General features: G+C 48.1%; 1 protein-coding gene and 1 long non-coding RNA gene across 5 annotated transcripts in view; both read left to right on the plus strand.

The window, feature by feature from the left end:
- LOC8051549 overlaps positions 1 to 1,672 on the plus strand; it is a 145,259-nt gene extending 143,587 nt beyond the window's left edge. The window contains exon 3 of the long non-coding RNA XR_006077464.1: positions 1,534 to 1,672. This is a non-coding gene — a long non-coding RNA (uncharacterized LOC8051549). The remainder of the gene's footprint in view (positions 1 to 1,533) is intronic.
- LOC8030669 (BTB/POZ domain-containing protein 6) overlaps positions 1 to 15,395 on the plus strand; it is a 228,995-nt gene that overhangs the window by 188,638 nt on the left and 24,962 nt on the right. The window lies entirely within an intron of this gene.

Genomic DNA, 15,395 nt, shown 5'->3' on the forward strand with positions numbered 1-15,395 from the left:
CCCGGCCATGTCGCAGTGAAGGACGACCGCTTTCTTCATTGAATCACATGATGGAAGCTGGGGCAACAAAAACCTGTACTCACTTGAGCCGAGAAAAGCAGTATCACCGCGGTCGGCGTGGGCCGTTATCGCCGCTCCTTCGGAGCTCATGATTTCACCTCCGTGCGCTCGTGCGTTCGAAAATGGAATGTCGGCCACCGATCCCCCCTGCGTCTCGATGTCTATGCGTTTGTCTTGCAAGTAGCGTCGAATGGGCCAGTGCACGAGGCCCGTGTCTCGAGCAACCCTTGGAAGAAAATGGCGGCGCAGCACTGAAATGAGCGGCTCTTGGAAGCGAATGGCGGCGGAGCACCCACTCCTGGCGCGTGTCTTGCGCGTTCCTACAACAGTGGTTGGCGGTACTTGAAAGCGTGTATTTTATCAAGAGACTTAAATTTTGTCAGCAGAGGATTGTGAAATCAACGCTCGGTACGATCACAATAAACCATTTTCGGAAACGGCACGTTCAGGGGTTTCCAGTATGAAAATGCAAGAACAAGTTTTCGTGCGAGCACAGTCATTTCCTCGGGCAAAGAAGCTATACCCGTTTTCACCTGAAGAAAATATGAAGTTTTGCTTAATGTTCATACATCGCGCGAAGTAGTTCCTACAAGATTTGGGTGTCGGAGGAAGAAGCGATGCTTTTGGCGTTTGAAACGTGTACGTCTTGATAAGGTAACATATAGGGTAGTCCAGTCACCAGGCTCGATCTAAAATGAACCGTAAAATTCGGCGCCTGCACGTAGCCTTCCAAAGTTTTTGTCAATGGTGAATTATACAGGTCGGTTTTTTCTTGTAAAATTACAGAGCGTAGTTCTTTTTTAGTAAAAAAATAGGGCCAAGAAACTTGCCAAGGTCTACGGCGGGCGGTGACCCAGATGACCAAGTCCAGTAACGGGGTGTGTTTGGCGTTCCTATTGATAGATGGCGTCGGGAGCAGCGTCTGAAGGTGCAGCCAACCAGCGAAAGAAAGCAGACGACACGCAGACGAAATCCGTTGGCAGCAAAAGCGCCACCGTTATGCAGACGAGTTTTTCTTCTTTTTTTTTTTTTTACTTTAAGTTTTGGTTTTATTGTCCGCATTTAATTTTTAACCGAAGGTACATTTCAAGAAGATTATGTTCATTTTAATAAACCACGATAAGACAAGTATATGTACAGGAGAAGGCTCGCTCTGCGCACAAAGGCAAGCAGCGAGTCGAGAATGTGTTTCCGGTGGTCTGGTGACTTTGTGGAGTGTGGGCATGTCCATTCCACGTAACTTGTGGGGCGATTGCTCGCCGGGATAAGACTGAGGTGTGTAGCCCTGTGCATGGAGTGCTTACGACAGTCCCATAAAATGTGAGGGCACTTCGCCGGCACTTTTGCACTGGGGGCAGAGTGGGCTAAGGCCAACATGATCCTCGGAAATAGGGCGGTGAAATCTGGCCCTCCACACTGGTGTCAGTGCCGTTTGTGTATGAAGCTTACGGAGGCAAATTCTCTCCCATCTAGTGTATCCAGACGGGAGGGGACATTCCTCCTGAGGAAGGACAGCAGCAAATCGCGCCTTTCTGGCGAGACGAGCGGCTTCCCTGCGCTCCAATGGATCCGTGGGAACCTGGGCGGTATTGGTATCGGAGGGGCGGACACAGCCTTGTGAGGGTTTAAAGGTAAGTAATAAATCCCTTCGCGGCTGTGTTCGCCTTCTCGTTACCCGGAATGCCGGCGTGGCCGGGTATCTAAGCTATTGTTATTTGGCCCCCATTGGAGCGGAATAATTTACATACGGATCGGAGCTCCCGGATGGTTTCATCGCGGCTGGTCAGGCGGGTGCACTCTCGCACTGCCTCCTGTGAGTCTGTGAATACGTGCATACGCCTACCGTGGCGATGTGAGTGTTACTGACTGGGCCACAGAATTTCTTGGAGCTCTGCAGTTTTGGAACTTGGGGTGTACAGTGCAACTTTGTTGCATGTTTGCCGGGTGGTGTGTGAGTAATAGGCAACAATGGTTTCTCCGTCATCCGCCCGGGCAGCATCAGTGTAAATTAGTAAATTTTGTTTGTCCGCTTCCAGTATGGTAATGGCTTTGATGAGCCAAGTTGCAGCCGCCCTCTTGCGATTGACAGGACGCGGGCCGTGTGACTGTGGGTGTGGTTTTAGTTTTACAAGTAGCGTGTGCTCCCACGGAGGGTTAGGAGGGGCGTTGCTGGGGACCTGGAATAAGGGGTCTCCCAGGTGACTCAGTATAAGCCGGCCGGCCTGGGTTCCCTGAAGACGGAGTTTTTGGCTGATGAGCATTTCAGCGGCAATCTCTCTAATCGAGCTGAGCTGTGCTGCAGGGTGGGGTTGGGCCACGGGGCTCTGGGCCTTTCCATTTTGGTCGATAGTGAGGCCCAGGATGGTGAGGCTAGGCTGCTGTTCGAGTGTAATTCCGTGAAGATACAGCTTGAATATGTCGCTGTAGTTTTTACAGCGCCCTTGGCGGATGGCTACGATCATGTAATTACTTTTAGTGGGGGACAGGGCCTCGCCGTTGTCCTCGAGGAACTGTGAGGTCACGTCCAGGGCATGTTGAAGTGTATTTTGCTGTGCAGCTAGTAGGGCGCCGGCCGTCCAGAAAGTGATATCGTCAGCGTATATTGTAAAACCGAGGCCTTCCACTTCATCAAGTCGGAAGGCGAGCTCGGCCGTAGAAATATTAAATAGGGAGGGGGGGGGGGGGGCGGGAGAACTGTCCCTTGAGGCACTCCCGTTGCATTGTGTGTAATGGGCACGAGGGGGCGCCTTTACCATGACTTAAAATTGACGGTCTTTTAAGAATGACTTCACGAAATTTAGAATGCGACTGGTGAAGCCGAAGCATTCAGCGGCACGGATTGCGGTGTAATGAGGAATTGTGTCGAATGCTTTCTGCACGTCGGCCGCAACGATCGTGCGGGGACCGGAAGTAAGGGGTGCGATAATATCGTGATGTATGGGCGTACTATCTTGCGTGGAGAGGTTAGGGCGGAATCCGGCTTGCAAAGGATACAAATTGTTGTGAGTCTCTAAAATCCACGGGATTCAAGTGAGGACCATGCGTTCCATCACCTTGCAAAGGTTAGATGTTAAGGAGATGGGACGCAGGTTGTTGATGTTAGTAAGCGACTTGCCCGGTTTGGAGATGGGTATGAAGGTCGAGAGCTTCCAATCGTTGGGGAGCAGCCCTGTTTGACACTCGTCATTAAACCAGTTCAGCAGATCCTGCATATCGACCTCCGGGAGATTCCGTAAAGCATTAATGACTGTGCCATCTGGGCCAGGGGCGGTATTGCACTTGGCCGTGTTCATTGCAAACACCAGCTCCCCCATAGTGAAGAGGGGGTCTTCGGGAAGATGCGCATCTTCTGTTTGGATCTGGTAGCAGTCAGAAGGCGATGGAGTAGAAGGTTGAGGGAAGAATGTTTCTGCTGCCAGTGATGCCAACTCATCCTCGGAAATGTGCAGATGCAGGGCCAGGTTGCTGCCCGTGTTCTTGTTCTTAGTGTTCGCGGCCATGCCCTAGCAGGTTCACCAGACCTTTTTGAGCCCTGTCCTTTCGTTGAATGAATTGCAGTGTATCTGCCACGTGGATCTGTCGAGCTCCAGGGTGTATCGTATTGCTGGATCGTGGACTGGAGGGTGCGGTGAGGGTGAAGTATCAAGGAATCATGGGCGTTGTCCCTACAGTCTCTTGCAGGAGTATAACAACGGGCGCATCGTCTTTCATACGCTGTATACGCCAGTGTTGCGGAGTTGCCACTCCGGAGTTGGAATGATTCCGGAATCATTCCGCATTTTCGCGACCCCGGAATGGAATGGGAATGGAATGGCGGTAACGTTCAGGGGAATGGAATGGGAATGGAATTAGGTGCCTTTTGCCCGGAATCGAATGGGAATGGAATGGGCCAGGTTATTTATATTTTATTTATTTATTTATATATTTTTTACGTTCAGCTATACCGAGCCAGTCAGGGAGTCGGTTGTTCAGAAATAAAATGAGCGAAAAACTGCGAACCCGCGCAAGGCCCTAGCAGACTTAGCGCAAAAGAAAAAAATGCAATACAAAAAACAAGTGTCAAAGCAAAGAACAGAGGGGGGAGGGGAGGGGGAGGGGGCGGTGGCGCCTTTCACCAGTGAAGTTCAACAGATATCCGAATGCGTCTGCGCCTGTAATATTGCACGGCTGGTACGTCATAAGCCGACGTGAACGAGACCTGCTGCTCTGGTCATCCGATACCCAGGAAGAAGGCCAGACGTGGCCTCGCTGTGCGGACCCAGACTTCGTACAATTTAGAGTCGTCTCGAGCGCGCTGTTTCTCGGAGAGCTCGCACCTGTGCCGGCCATTTTAGGTCGCAGTCCACGAGGTCTCTGTTTGAATGATGCTAGGCGAAACTTGAAGACTACCAATCATGCGTTGGAGACGGAGAGTCGGCAGGAAGAACCGTCACAATAGGGATGCTACCGTATCGATTTTTCAACTGTAACAGAAGGTAAGACATGTGCTTCAGGACGCTTCAGGTGGTCCACTTTTCTCGAAAATTCTAAATGCACCTGCCTGCATGGTCTTCAACGAGGTCAGCTACAACGAAAGTATGTATTGTCCTTTTATACAGCAGCGTGGGTAAAGTTTCACGTTCAAGGACACACATACAGATTCAAGAATACTAGTTCATCCCACCGTGACGTCATGTGATCAATGCTGACAGGGGCGCCCTTATTGGACAGGGAAGTGGTGATGTTTTGATGGAATTTATTTTAGAGGTCGAAGTCTTTTCGCATCACTGGTCAGTCGGACAGGATGCTAGGGAAGGGACCGCGGTCAATCCTTGATGGAACGTTTTTTAAACCCATTTAGGATTCTTCGTCCGGAACCACTACCTTCAAGGCGAAGTGCCAAGCCTGCAAAAAGTAATTTCGGGACCAAAAAGAAAAAAAAAAAGCCTCATCTCAGTTGGTGTCTCAAAGAAATTTGAAAAATCTATTGTATTATCAGTATTTATATTTCTGCCCTCCCTAAAATGTATTCTTGCATTTGTATTTCCAAAGACTTTTTGCTCTCTTTTTAAAATGTATGTCCGATACGTATCACGATACATTCTTATAGTAATGTTTGAGACTTGAGTATCAGTATCTTAGCAACTATTTTCATCTATCCCAGCATTTGTATTTCCAAATACATTTCTGAACATTTCTGCCTCACCCTGCAACGTATAGCAGCTGTCAAGTGACACTATTAACGTTTAGGAATTGGAGGAATAGAATGGAGCGACTCAGCCATTCCAGGAGTGGGAATGGGCCCAGTGTCCCCACTCCTAGGAGTTGAAAGGAATGGAATTATCGAAAACTCTAATTCCCCGGAATGGAATTGAAACGGAATGGGGGTGCCCATTCCGCAACACTGGTATACGCAGCTTTAACTCAGCTGCCTTGGTACGGAAACCTCGGCAGTTCTAATAAAAGATCCAGAAAGGGCGTCGTTTCTGTATTTTTTTTTTTTTTGGGGGGGGGGGGGAACTTTCAGTGGATAGAGGAAGAGGATTATCTATTGAATCGGTTGATGATGTTAGCCAACATGCTCTTAATCTCGTAAATGACCCTTTCCATGGCGTCGTGCCTAGACTCTAGGTGTGTCATTCGGGCTTCGTTGAACTTCATCCAGCCGACGTCTCCAGGGAAGTTCCCGAGAGAAACCGTCGTATGCCTCATGGATGATGGGGTCCCCTCTTGGGTGCGTCCAAAGACCATCGGTGGCGTACCTGTGGCAAACCTGAAAGAGGTACTCCATGCGTTTTCTGGTGGGGAGGCCATGATTCCTCCGTTTTGGTTGCATTCCCTGGGAGGCGTTGGTTTGGAGGAAGCCTCCTGTTCAGTTTCTTCTAGGCGGAATCTGTCGCTTTGGGCAATCATTACTTGTAGCGATGTGTGGGCCACCGCAGTTGTTACACTTAGGCTCGAGTTCACAGTCATCGATGTCCCCATGTGTGTGTCCACATCTGTCGCACTTGTTGGTAATGCTGGGGCACACGTCCGACTTATGCCCGAGCTTGTGGCATGTAAAACATACCAGAGGCCGGGGCCTGTACTCTGCCACACTGAGCACTTCGCAAAGAAAACGGACCTTCCTCGGGATAACTTTTCCTTCAAAGGTGACGAGAGTTGTCTTTCCGGTTTTACCAATGGGTCTGGCTGCGATCAAATTGTGAGTGCGGCAGTCTAGTCCCTCCATGAGCGATTCCGGTGTCTCGTTCACATCTTTTCCATGGAAATAGATCACCCCTCGTACTTCATCGCTTGAAATTGCCATATAGAGTGCGACCTCATAGCTTTTTTGGCCCATTTCGATTTGGCCGATGCTCAATAGTTTGCTCGTGATTAGCGGGTTTTTGGTAGTTATGGCTATTATGTTAGACTCCACATCCAGCGTGATGGCGGTGGCTCAACCACGGTTAATCGTCTCCTCAAACAAGGCGAACAGGTTCCGAACCTGCTCCGCCGCGTCTCCACTTCCTCTCGCGGACTTAAAGAAAGGAGTATGGTGAGGCTCTGTGACGCCTTACTGATATCCCGCCTCCGCTACCACCTCCCGTATACTAAACTCACACAAAGACAAAAAAAATGAAACTGGATGCTCTCATTCGTAAAGGCATCAAGCTCGCCATGGGCCTACCCATCACCACTAGCACCCACCGCCTCCTCGATATGGGCTATCACAATACCGTAGATGAGCTCGTTGCTATTCACAAACGCCGTCAGGAAATCCGACTCCTTCTTACCCCCCAGGGAAGACACATACTCACTCAACTGGGCCATAATGTCCCATCCTCACTTCCTCCGAAAGAAGCAGCTTTCCCCACCACCACCCGTTCACATCTTATCATAGCACCACTCCCTCGACACATGCACCCGATGCTGAATTTAGCACGACGCGCTCAACGTATTGCCTTATTCACACGTTACACCGCCCGCACTCCTCATCGCACATATCTCTACACAGATGCCAGTACGACTGATACTCGCACGGCCATAGCGGTCACAGATCATCATTTCAGTACAATACACACTGCCGTTCTTCCTCCCAGGGACCCATGCTTGGCGGAACTACACGCCATTGCAGCGGCAATCACATATACCTCCTCAGGCTATTTTACCTCGTCTATTCCCATCATCTTCACCGACTCTATGGCCGCCTGCCGGCGACTCATACACAACTCGCTTCCACTTGCCTCCGCAGAACAATTAGAACGCGACCTACTATCACCCGTTGAGGTTGTTTGGATCCCAGGTCATGGAGGCATGCCGGGCAACGAGAAAGCACACCTGCTCTCCCGCAAAACGCTTCACCGGGCACCCGACATCCCCAGATCTGCCCAGACGTTTCCCGTGGCCTTACCTTCCCTCGAGCCATATAGACGAGCCCGTCGAGTCTTGCCCCCCCTTCACACTCACTTCACACGCCACCAAGGCACCATCCTGCGCACCGCCCAAAGTAACACTCTTTCCACCCTAGCCCGCATCCACCTTCTACGAGGTCTACTTCCTGAGGATCCTCCACCTTGCATCCACTGTGGCGACCGCCCAAATACCCATCACATCTTACGGATCTCCATCCCCCGCCTCCACCCCTCCCTAACCCCACCTCCCAGTCCTTCCCCCCCCCCCCCCCCCAACCTCGAGTGGCTGACTACGGCCACCACATTATCGGACCAAATTTACTTGGCTGCGTACATCCAGTCCTCTCTGGAGTACGCCACCAGAGGGGGCCTGGACTGAGGACCCCTGCTCATATTCTTTGGGCCTAATAAAGTTTCATCTCTCTCTCTCTTGGTTGAGATTGATCCATCTTGATATCGTGACCTTTGTTCGGATATTTCACTCCTTGCCATGCTCCTTCATTACTCTTGGAGGTTGGTGTTGTAGTATGCACTGGCCTAACCGGAGTTGTGCCGCTCTCTGTCAGCATCTCATTTCCCGGTAGGTCATGTTGGCAACGTTGCAATGTTCACGTCAGTTTGTCGTTTTCTTCTTTTTGTTCCAAGTACGCTTCGAAAGCGCTCTTGTTTTTGAGGAAGGCCTCGATCTCTGGCTCGTTCGTGAGACATTCCTCTATCCCCTACCGGTTGTTCTTGGATGCCAGGGGGGCTATGTTGCACGTTTTAGACTCCCAGGAGACTAGGGAGAAGGAAGTGACGTCCGCAACGCAGCACATGCAGATTGGATGTTGATTTTGTTTTCTTCTGTCAACATCCAATCTGCGTTTGCTCTAGTCGTTGACGTTACTTCCTTCTCCCAAGTCTCCTGGGAGTCCAAAACGTGCAACATAGCCCCCCAGGTATAGCTGGGCTTCATGCTGTGCGACTATCGTGAAGGCGATGGTAGCCTGTCCGGGTGTTCCATTTTCTGCGTCCTCCAGGCTGCTGAGGTTCGGGACGAACCCCGCTGACGCGGGCAAAGGTCTTTCGCTTGGGCTTGTTAGGCCTAAAGAACCGAGGCGAGAAAAACACGTCTGCACTCATCAGAGGCAGAAGAGGAAGTCACGGAGGTCGCGAGCCGTCGCGATTAGAGTTCCCACTGATCTCTATTCTAGTAGGCTGGATCGCGGACCGCGGCCTCGGCAGCTGGGACCAAGTGTCGCCACCGGCGGCCATTGATTGACACCAGCCAATGCATGGGACTCTATGGGAAGAACGAGAAAAAGTGCCGTTTTCCCCTGTTTCTAAGCTGTTCTCGGCACTGAAACTTTTTGGATGTTTTTCGATAAGCCCGTCAAATAGCTTGTGTACAAACATTAAAACTGACAGCCCTCGCAGTTCTTATAAATAAATATTTTGTGGTCGAGAGTGACTCCGCTGTAGTGCAGCTCAATGAGGCGAGAGTTACCTAGGGTTACCGCGGAGTCGGTGGCGGTTTCGTTGAGATGGGTTTAGCAGACGACAAGCTCGAAAGCTTTGCTACGCGGAATTCGCTCAGACCCGGAAAGCCGCTGTCGAGATGGAACTTCTTTGCCATTCATCAATTTCTGGGCTCCCCTAAGGACGGTCTTATTGACGGCAAGTTCCTTTGTTTACTCCATAGGTAGCACCACTCCGTAGGTGTTCCGGTACGTTTGATTCTTTTATTCGGCGACCGGACGTTTGACAAATACCAATTCGATCTCCAAACAGCCGACATAAAGATCGCAGCGCACCATAAAATACTCGCCTCCGAGCACAGCCTACATGCTTCAATATGCTTACTTTTGTGCGTTTCTCCCATAGACTTGCGTGTATTGCCTGGTGTCAAGCAATGGCCGCCGGTGGCGACACCGACGGGCTCCCGATCCGCGATCCAGCCTACTACAATAGAGATCGGTGAGAGTTCCTGTATAGCTACCTACGGTAGCAGAGTTGCGCATTCAGCCCCGGCGCGTGGCCGTAGCGCCGGCTTTCCCGCACGAGCTGGATGCTTTGCTCCTCACGTGACTAAATTTGGCGAATGGCGGCGCCGCGCGCGCCGCCGCGCATGGAAAACAGGAGAGGAGGAAAAGGAGGCGGAAAGCAGGGAAACATACGCCGGGGCAAGAGAAACGTCGGCGGAGCGACCGTAAAGGTGGTTTTCTTGCACGCCACCGGATGCTTTGCTCCTCACGTGATGGATCTCGGCGAATAGCGGCTTGGCGGCGCGGGGAAAACAAATGCGCAACTCTGGCTCCTGTAGGGAGCCTATACAGGAACTCTAGTCGCGATGAGGAGGTAGTGCCATCTATCAATACGAACGCCAAACACACCCCGCTACTGGACCCCTGTCGTCTGCGTCGCTGCCCGCCGTAGACCTTGGCAAGTTTCTTGGCCTCATTTTTTTTTACAGAAAGAGAGCTACGTTTTGTAATTTTACAAGAAAAAAACGAACTGTGAATTACACCTTTGACGAAAAGTTTAGATTGCTACGTGCAGGCGTCGATTTTTACGGTCCATTTTAGATCGAGTCTGATGACCTGGACCACCCTATATATCTAATACAAAATGCACCTACATATATCTCACTTCTCAGGATAAAGATGGACATTAGCAATGCCCCGCGAGAAGCAGTGCTTTGTTTACTACGGTTTTTGAGGTGAAGACGAGTATAGATCCTGCTGCCTTTATTGAGCTGCAGTGACCTAGATCGGGTTACCCCAAAGCTCATTGTGTGCCTCGTTCGAAAGCTTTTCTTTTATCTGATTCTAAATGTGCGCATTGTTTCGTCCTCGCAATTCTCAAAACCATTTTTCTGTCTGGTGGAGTAATTCATAAAGTAGTGGATTTTAATTCTGCAATTTTTACCATTTTGAGCTCAGTGCGTCAAGAATGGTTTAAACTGGTGCAGAAGGGGTTAGGGTAAGTCGGTTTAGTCGTGATTTTGTGGAAACTCTTCTCTGTTTCCTGTGTTTTCCTTTTTTCCTTCCTAATATATGTAACAATTTTTATTTTACAGGTTGAAAGTGCTGTTTCTTTTTCTCGCTTTTCCCTGGGGGATAAGGTACTCGCTCTTGCTTGTTAATCAGTAACAGAGGCTGTTCTCCTCGAGTAGATGTTGTTTCCGGAGCGTGCACGTGTGTCGTTCACTTGCATACTCATCAAAGAGTCTGGCTGCCCAGTGGGGTCACTAGGGTCAGGGAAACACCCTAAGCTCAATCCCCCCCCCCGTGATCTCGTGGCCCGCCGCGAGAGCACGGGGGCCTGCACGCTCAGGCTGCGTGCGAGACCCCTATTCGAAAACTTTCCCGTTGGCGTAGCCACTACCCGCGTGTTTTACACGACTGGGTGACCAATGGTATTCGTCACAAACTCATGTTTGTATTCTATCACTTTCCTAGTGCACCCCGACCTTGGGCTAGTATTATTGTGAAGTAAATAAAAAAAAAACACCCTAAACGTATGGAAGGACAGGATAAGCAATCGATATGGCGATGCATTCCCAAAATACTACCTTTCTTTTATTACGTAATCAATGAGGCAGTTTACAGCCCGGTCTAAAAAATAATTCAAGCTTACATACACACACGCACGCCCCCCCCCCCCCCCCACACACACACACACACATTTAGAAGTGTTAAGAATTAAATATTTTATGCTATAATTTTGTCCTTATAGTCGCTCTTGATGACAGCCCTATGGTATGGAATTCTGAGGTGCTTTATTATAGAAGACTACGCACAGTGCTGCTTCTTAACAGGAAAACACGAGCGCCAACTAATAACGCGGGCCTTTTTATTTCCCCAGAAATTTTGAAACTTCATAACTCAATGAAATAGCCAGTAAAAGAAATTGAACGCGACCAAAGCATTAATCACAATATCGAAAGGTTATCGCTCAACTGTCCAGCCCTTTAATATATACAGGGTATAACAAAAGAAAACTTACACGGTCTTTTCTACTGCAAAAATAAACTGGGCATCGCCGAACGCTCATTGTCCGCCCAAAGGTAGCGCTAGAGGTCACAACCAGATGCCAAAGTTTCAGCCCGATCCGATAACTTAATTAAAAGTTATAAGTGATTTTCTGAAAATTTCAATGGGAAAATGGCGGCCGACGGAGTTTTCAAACACACGGGGCTCTGTGGCACCAGAAACCGAAAACGGGCAAAAATGGGCTCCATTTTCCCATTGAAATGTTCAGAAAATCACTTACAACTTTTGATTAAGTTATCGGATTGGGCTAAAACTTTGGCATCTGGTTGTGAACTCTATATAGCTCTACCTTTGGGCAGAAAATGAGCGTTCGGCCATACCTAGTTCATTTTTGCGGTAAAAAAGACCTTGTAAATTTTCTTTTGTCACACCCTGTACTTTCAAGTAGAGTACTTGGTGTCAAGATGATATTGTTACTCTTATTTGTTTATTGTTGTTTTGTTACGGGCATAAAGACGCTTGCATTAAAAATGTTCTTAAAACAAAAAAGCGTAAAAGAAAAAGAAAAAAACTGCGAAAGAGGCCAGCTTGTTTGTTTTTTTTTTTTCTTTTTAGTATAAAAACGTTAAGGCAAACTGCATTTATTGAAGCCAGCAAAATATGGATGCACTTTTTTTCTGTAGCACAAGAACGCCAACAAAGGTTAAAAGTGGTTCGGTTGTCTTGAACGTCGTCATTCTTTGACCGACTGCACAACCTTGAGAACGAGGTCTTGTTTCTTGTCGTTCACTCTGCACGAGATTCCTTTGCTTCGGAACCAGCCGATGAGGGACGATGCGTTCACTTTCCGCAGCTGCTCATACTGCGCACGGAGAAAACAAAACCGAAACAAAAACGTCCTAGTTGATACTCACGCGCACCTATACCCAGTTAAACCACATTATCGATCGTGAGTCGACTGCTGCAAGAGCACAATGCAAAGTTCTCACTTTTATCAAGGCAAACCAAACTCAAAGTGTATAAACAGTTTTAAAGTACGAAGTTTGTAACGAAGGAAAAATCTTGTTGCAATTGTAAAGCCTCTCGTGTAAACACACACACACAGACACACACACACACACACACGCAAACACGATTACTGATCGCGACATGGTTTACATAACAAAGATTGCATTGTGTCGCGCTTTGAGAGCCAAGAAAATAAATACGAGGAGCCCACCAATCATTTAAAGATAGCTGTACGTTCCATGCGATTCTTTGTAAGGCATATGCACGCGCTTAATGTGATAAACCTATGAAGCCGATGTTTTTATCGACAACGTCCTCGTTTTTCTTAATATAGCCCTTCTTTGTTTCTTTTTCTCAATAACACGTGAAGCAAGAGCTCGCGATGCAGTCACTGGCGGCTTCAGCATTTAGGGGTATTACACCAAGGTCCTGCAATTACTACACAACGGGTTGAAGGTTAAAATTATCAGACTGGATGTGGTACTGTTTGCCAGATTTTTTTGTCCGAGAACACACAGGGCACAACTTTAACGTAGGCTGAATAAAATGCACACTACAAACTTAAGGAATGGCTACATTTATGGGTGCTTCTAACTTTCGAGAAGTCAAAATGTGATTCAGTCCGCCTGTAGCAAAACAAACATGCACGTCCGGTGGTTCCAAGAGCACTTGGTTACATCATTCTATGTTATTATTAAAACAGTCTCTGTTAGCAACCAATTTCAAACACACCGATCGCACCGGTATACGGCCCCGTACAGTGAACTTTGTGTTTCTAGCAAGCGTCGTTGGAAGCTCAACAAACCTTTTTGTCCTTCAACAGCGCATCGATGTCGCTGACAGAACGTACCCTGCTTTCTTTCGGCTTCTTTGTCCTGGGTTGGGTGTTCTGGAATGTGAATTTCTTCCCCATTATCCTTTCTGCGGCCGCACCATGCAAGGGTTGCTCTGCACTTCCGAGCCCACGATGAGGTTTAAAGCGATTCGCATAGGTTGAGACACATTGATACGTACACCCGCAATCAATGTGAAGGTGAACACTTTACCTGGTTTCTTGCCTGTTTTACGGCTCCCTAAAGCTATATTAACTCTCAACGTCTCAAACGGTGCGTGACATGGGGTCTAAACTTTGCGTTCTAACAATCTTCTGGAACAGAGCTTGTTCCAAAACATGCAGGAGCTTCAAAAAGAAGAAGAGGGCTGTTCACCTTCATATCGCTCACGGGTGTACGGAAGTTAATCCTGCATTTTCTCCATGGCGATTAGAGCGTACCTAAGCGATAAAGCAGCATCGCTAACAGGAGCCGTAGATGTAAAAGCAAGGGTATCATCCCCATCCGGCTGAAGCCTCAGTTCGGCTATTGCATCAATTCGGCTAGAAGTTTCGATTTGGCTGGACGCTTTAGTTCGGCTGGAACTTTCGATTTGGCTGCATGCTTCAGTTTGGCTAGATCTTCAGTTCGGCTACATGTGATTCAGCTGCATGCTTCAGTTTGGCTAGATCCACGCTTCAATTCAGCTGAACGTTCCAAGTTGATCAAGCTAAACATTCAAGCATAAGGTGCCCCTAATTTTGTGGAGAGGCGTTAACTACATACGCATCTCGCCTTAACATTTCAACCTGCGAGTTCAAATCAACAAGTTCAAGCGGCCAAGAAGGCCACGAGATCTTAGATGCAAGGCGATTGGGAAAAAACGAGTTATAATAAAATCATTCAGAATCTGCGCGTATTGTAGGGCTTTCATTGGTACACACAGTGTAGTCCGCGAGAAAAAAGAGACCACATGTTTTTCTATTGCCTTGAGATGAATAGGCGGTTTTGTAATATAGAACTTGGTATACGAACTAACACCTTTTAAACAATGTAAAATAAAAAATTATATTTTTTTCAAGTATGACTTTAGTACCCCTTTAGTAGTTAATGCTGAAAAAACTGAAAATTCTGACTAATAGTATATATCCAGTTGTCACCAACAGCGATGTAGAACCCGTGTTTTCCAAAAGTACCCAAATATTTGAAGTACCTAGTGATACTCGCTAGCAGCCAATGATAGCCATCGGAACCCGTATGATCGACAAAAGGACTGACAGACTATTTTGATAGGTTCCAGTAATTCATGAAAAGTGAGCTGAAGAGGTTCTTAAGAATGAGTTAGAGGTAAATTTTCCATCCTGTAAATTTAAATGGGACAACCACTTACTGCTAAAATATTGTCACGAATGACATGAAAGGAGGTGGCAAATAATTGAAGAAATAAACAGAAGGGAATAATAACTGATGTTGCGGGCGTCGATGTCGGCGTGACAGCACAATCAAACGCGGCCGAAAACGATACTTCATCTCATAAGTTGCGCGCAGCAGAAGCAAAGGCACGGCCGCAGACGCGTGGCTTTTAAAAGTGCCTTTTAGCGGGAGCACTTGTGCCACACACATGAAATATAAAACATAAAATCCTGTTTCCTTCTCCGTTTGTGTTTTGGATTCATGCTAAGAGATCCAACGGGTCAAAAGATCCATTATTGGACCTTCTGACTCGTTGGACCTCTTGACTCGCCGTGGATCTTTTGACTCGTTGGATCTCTTGACTTCTTGGATCTCCTGACCCACATTGGATCTTTTGACTCGTGTCTGGCGAGACAAAAGATCCAAGGAGTCAAAAGGTCCATTATTGTACCTTTTGACTCGTGGACCTCTTGACTCTTGATGGGAAAGGGGAGGAAGGGCTTTGAAGAAGAGTAGGAAAAAAAGAAAAGCAAAACTACGATTAATGAAGGTTTTCTGGTGGCAAGGAGGGGCATGACGGTCACGCACTACAGCGGGGTGGGATCCCGCGTCTAATAACAAAGCAACAAAAAAGAGGGAGATGGTAGAAGATGATGCGCAGTGGCCTCGGGGATGAGAGGTTTCGGGATCCTGAATGGCTGGCTGTGTCACGGCGTTGGTGCGTTTTCCATTTCAATGGGCTAGTAACCAAT

This window comes from Ixodes scapularis, unplaced genomic scaffold (genome assembly GCF_016920785.2).
Source record: "Ixodes scapularis isolate PalLabHiFi unplaced genomic scaffold, ASM1692078v2 PGA_scaffold0__279_contigs__length_252992795, whole genome shotgun sequence".
NCBI classification, from domain to species: Eukaryota; Metazoa; Arthropoda; class Arachnida; order Ixodida; family Ixodidae; genus Ixodes; species Ixodes scapularis.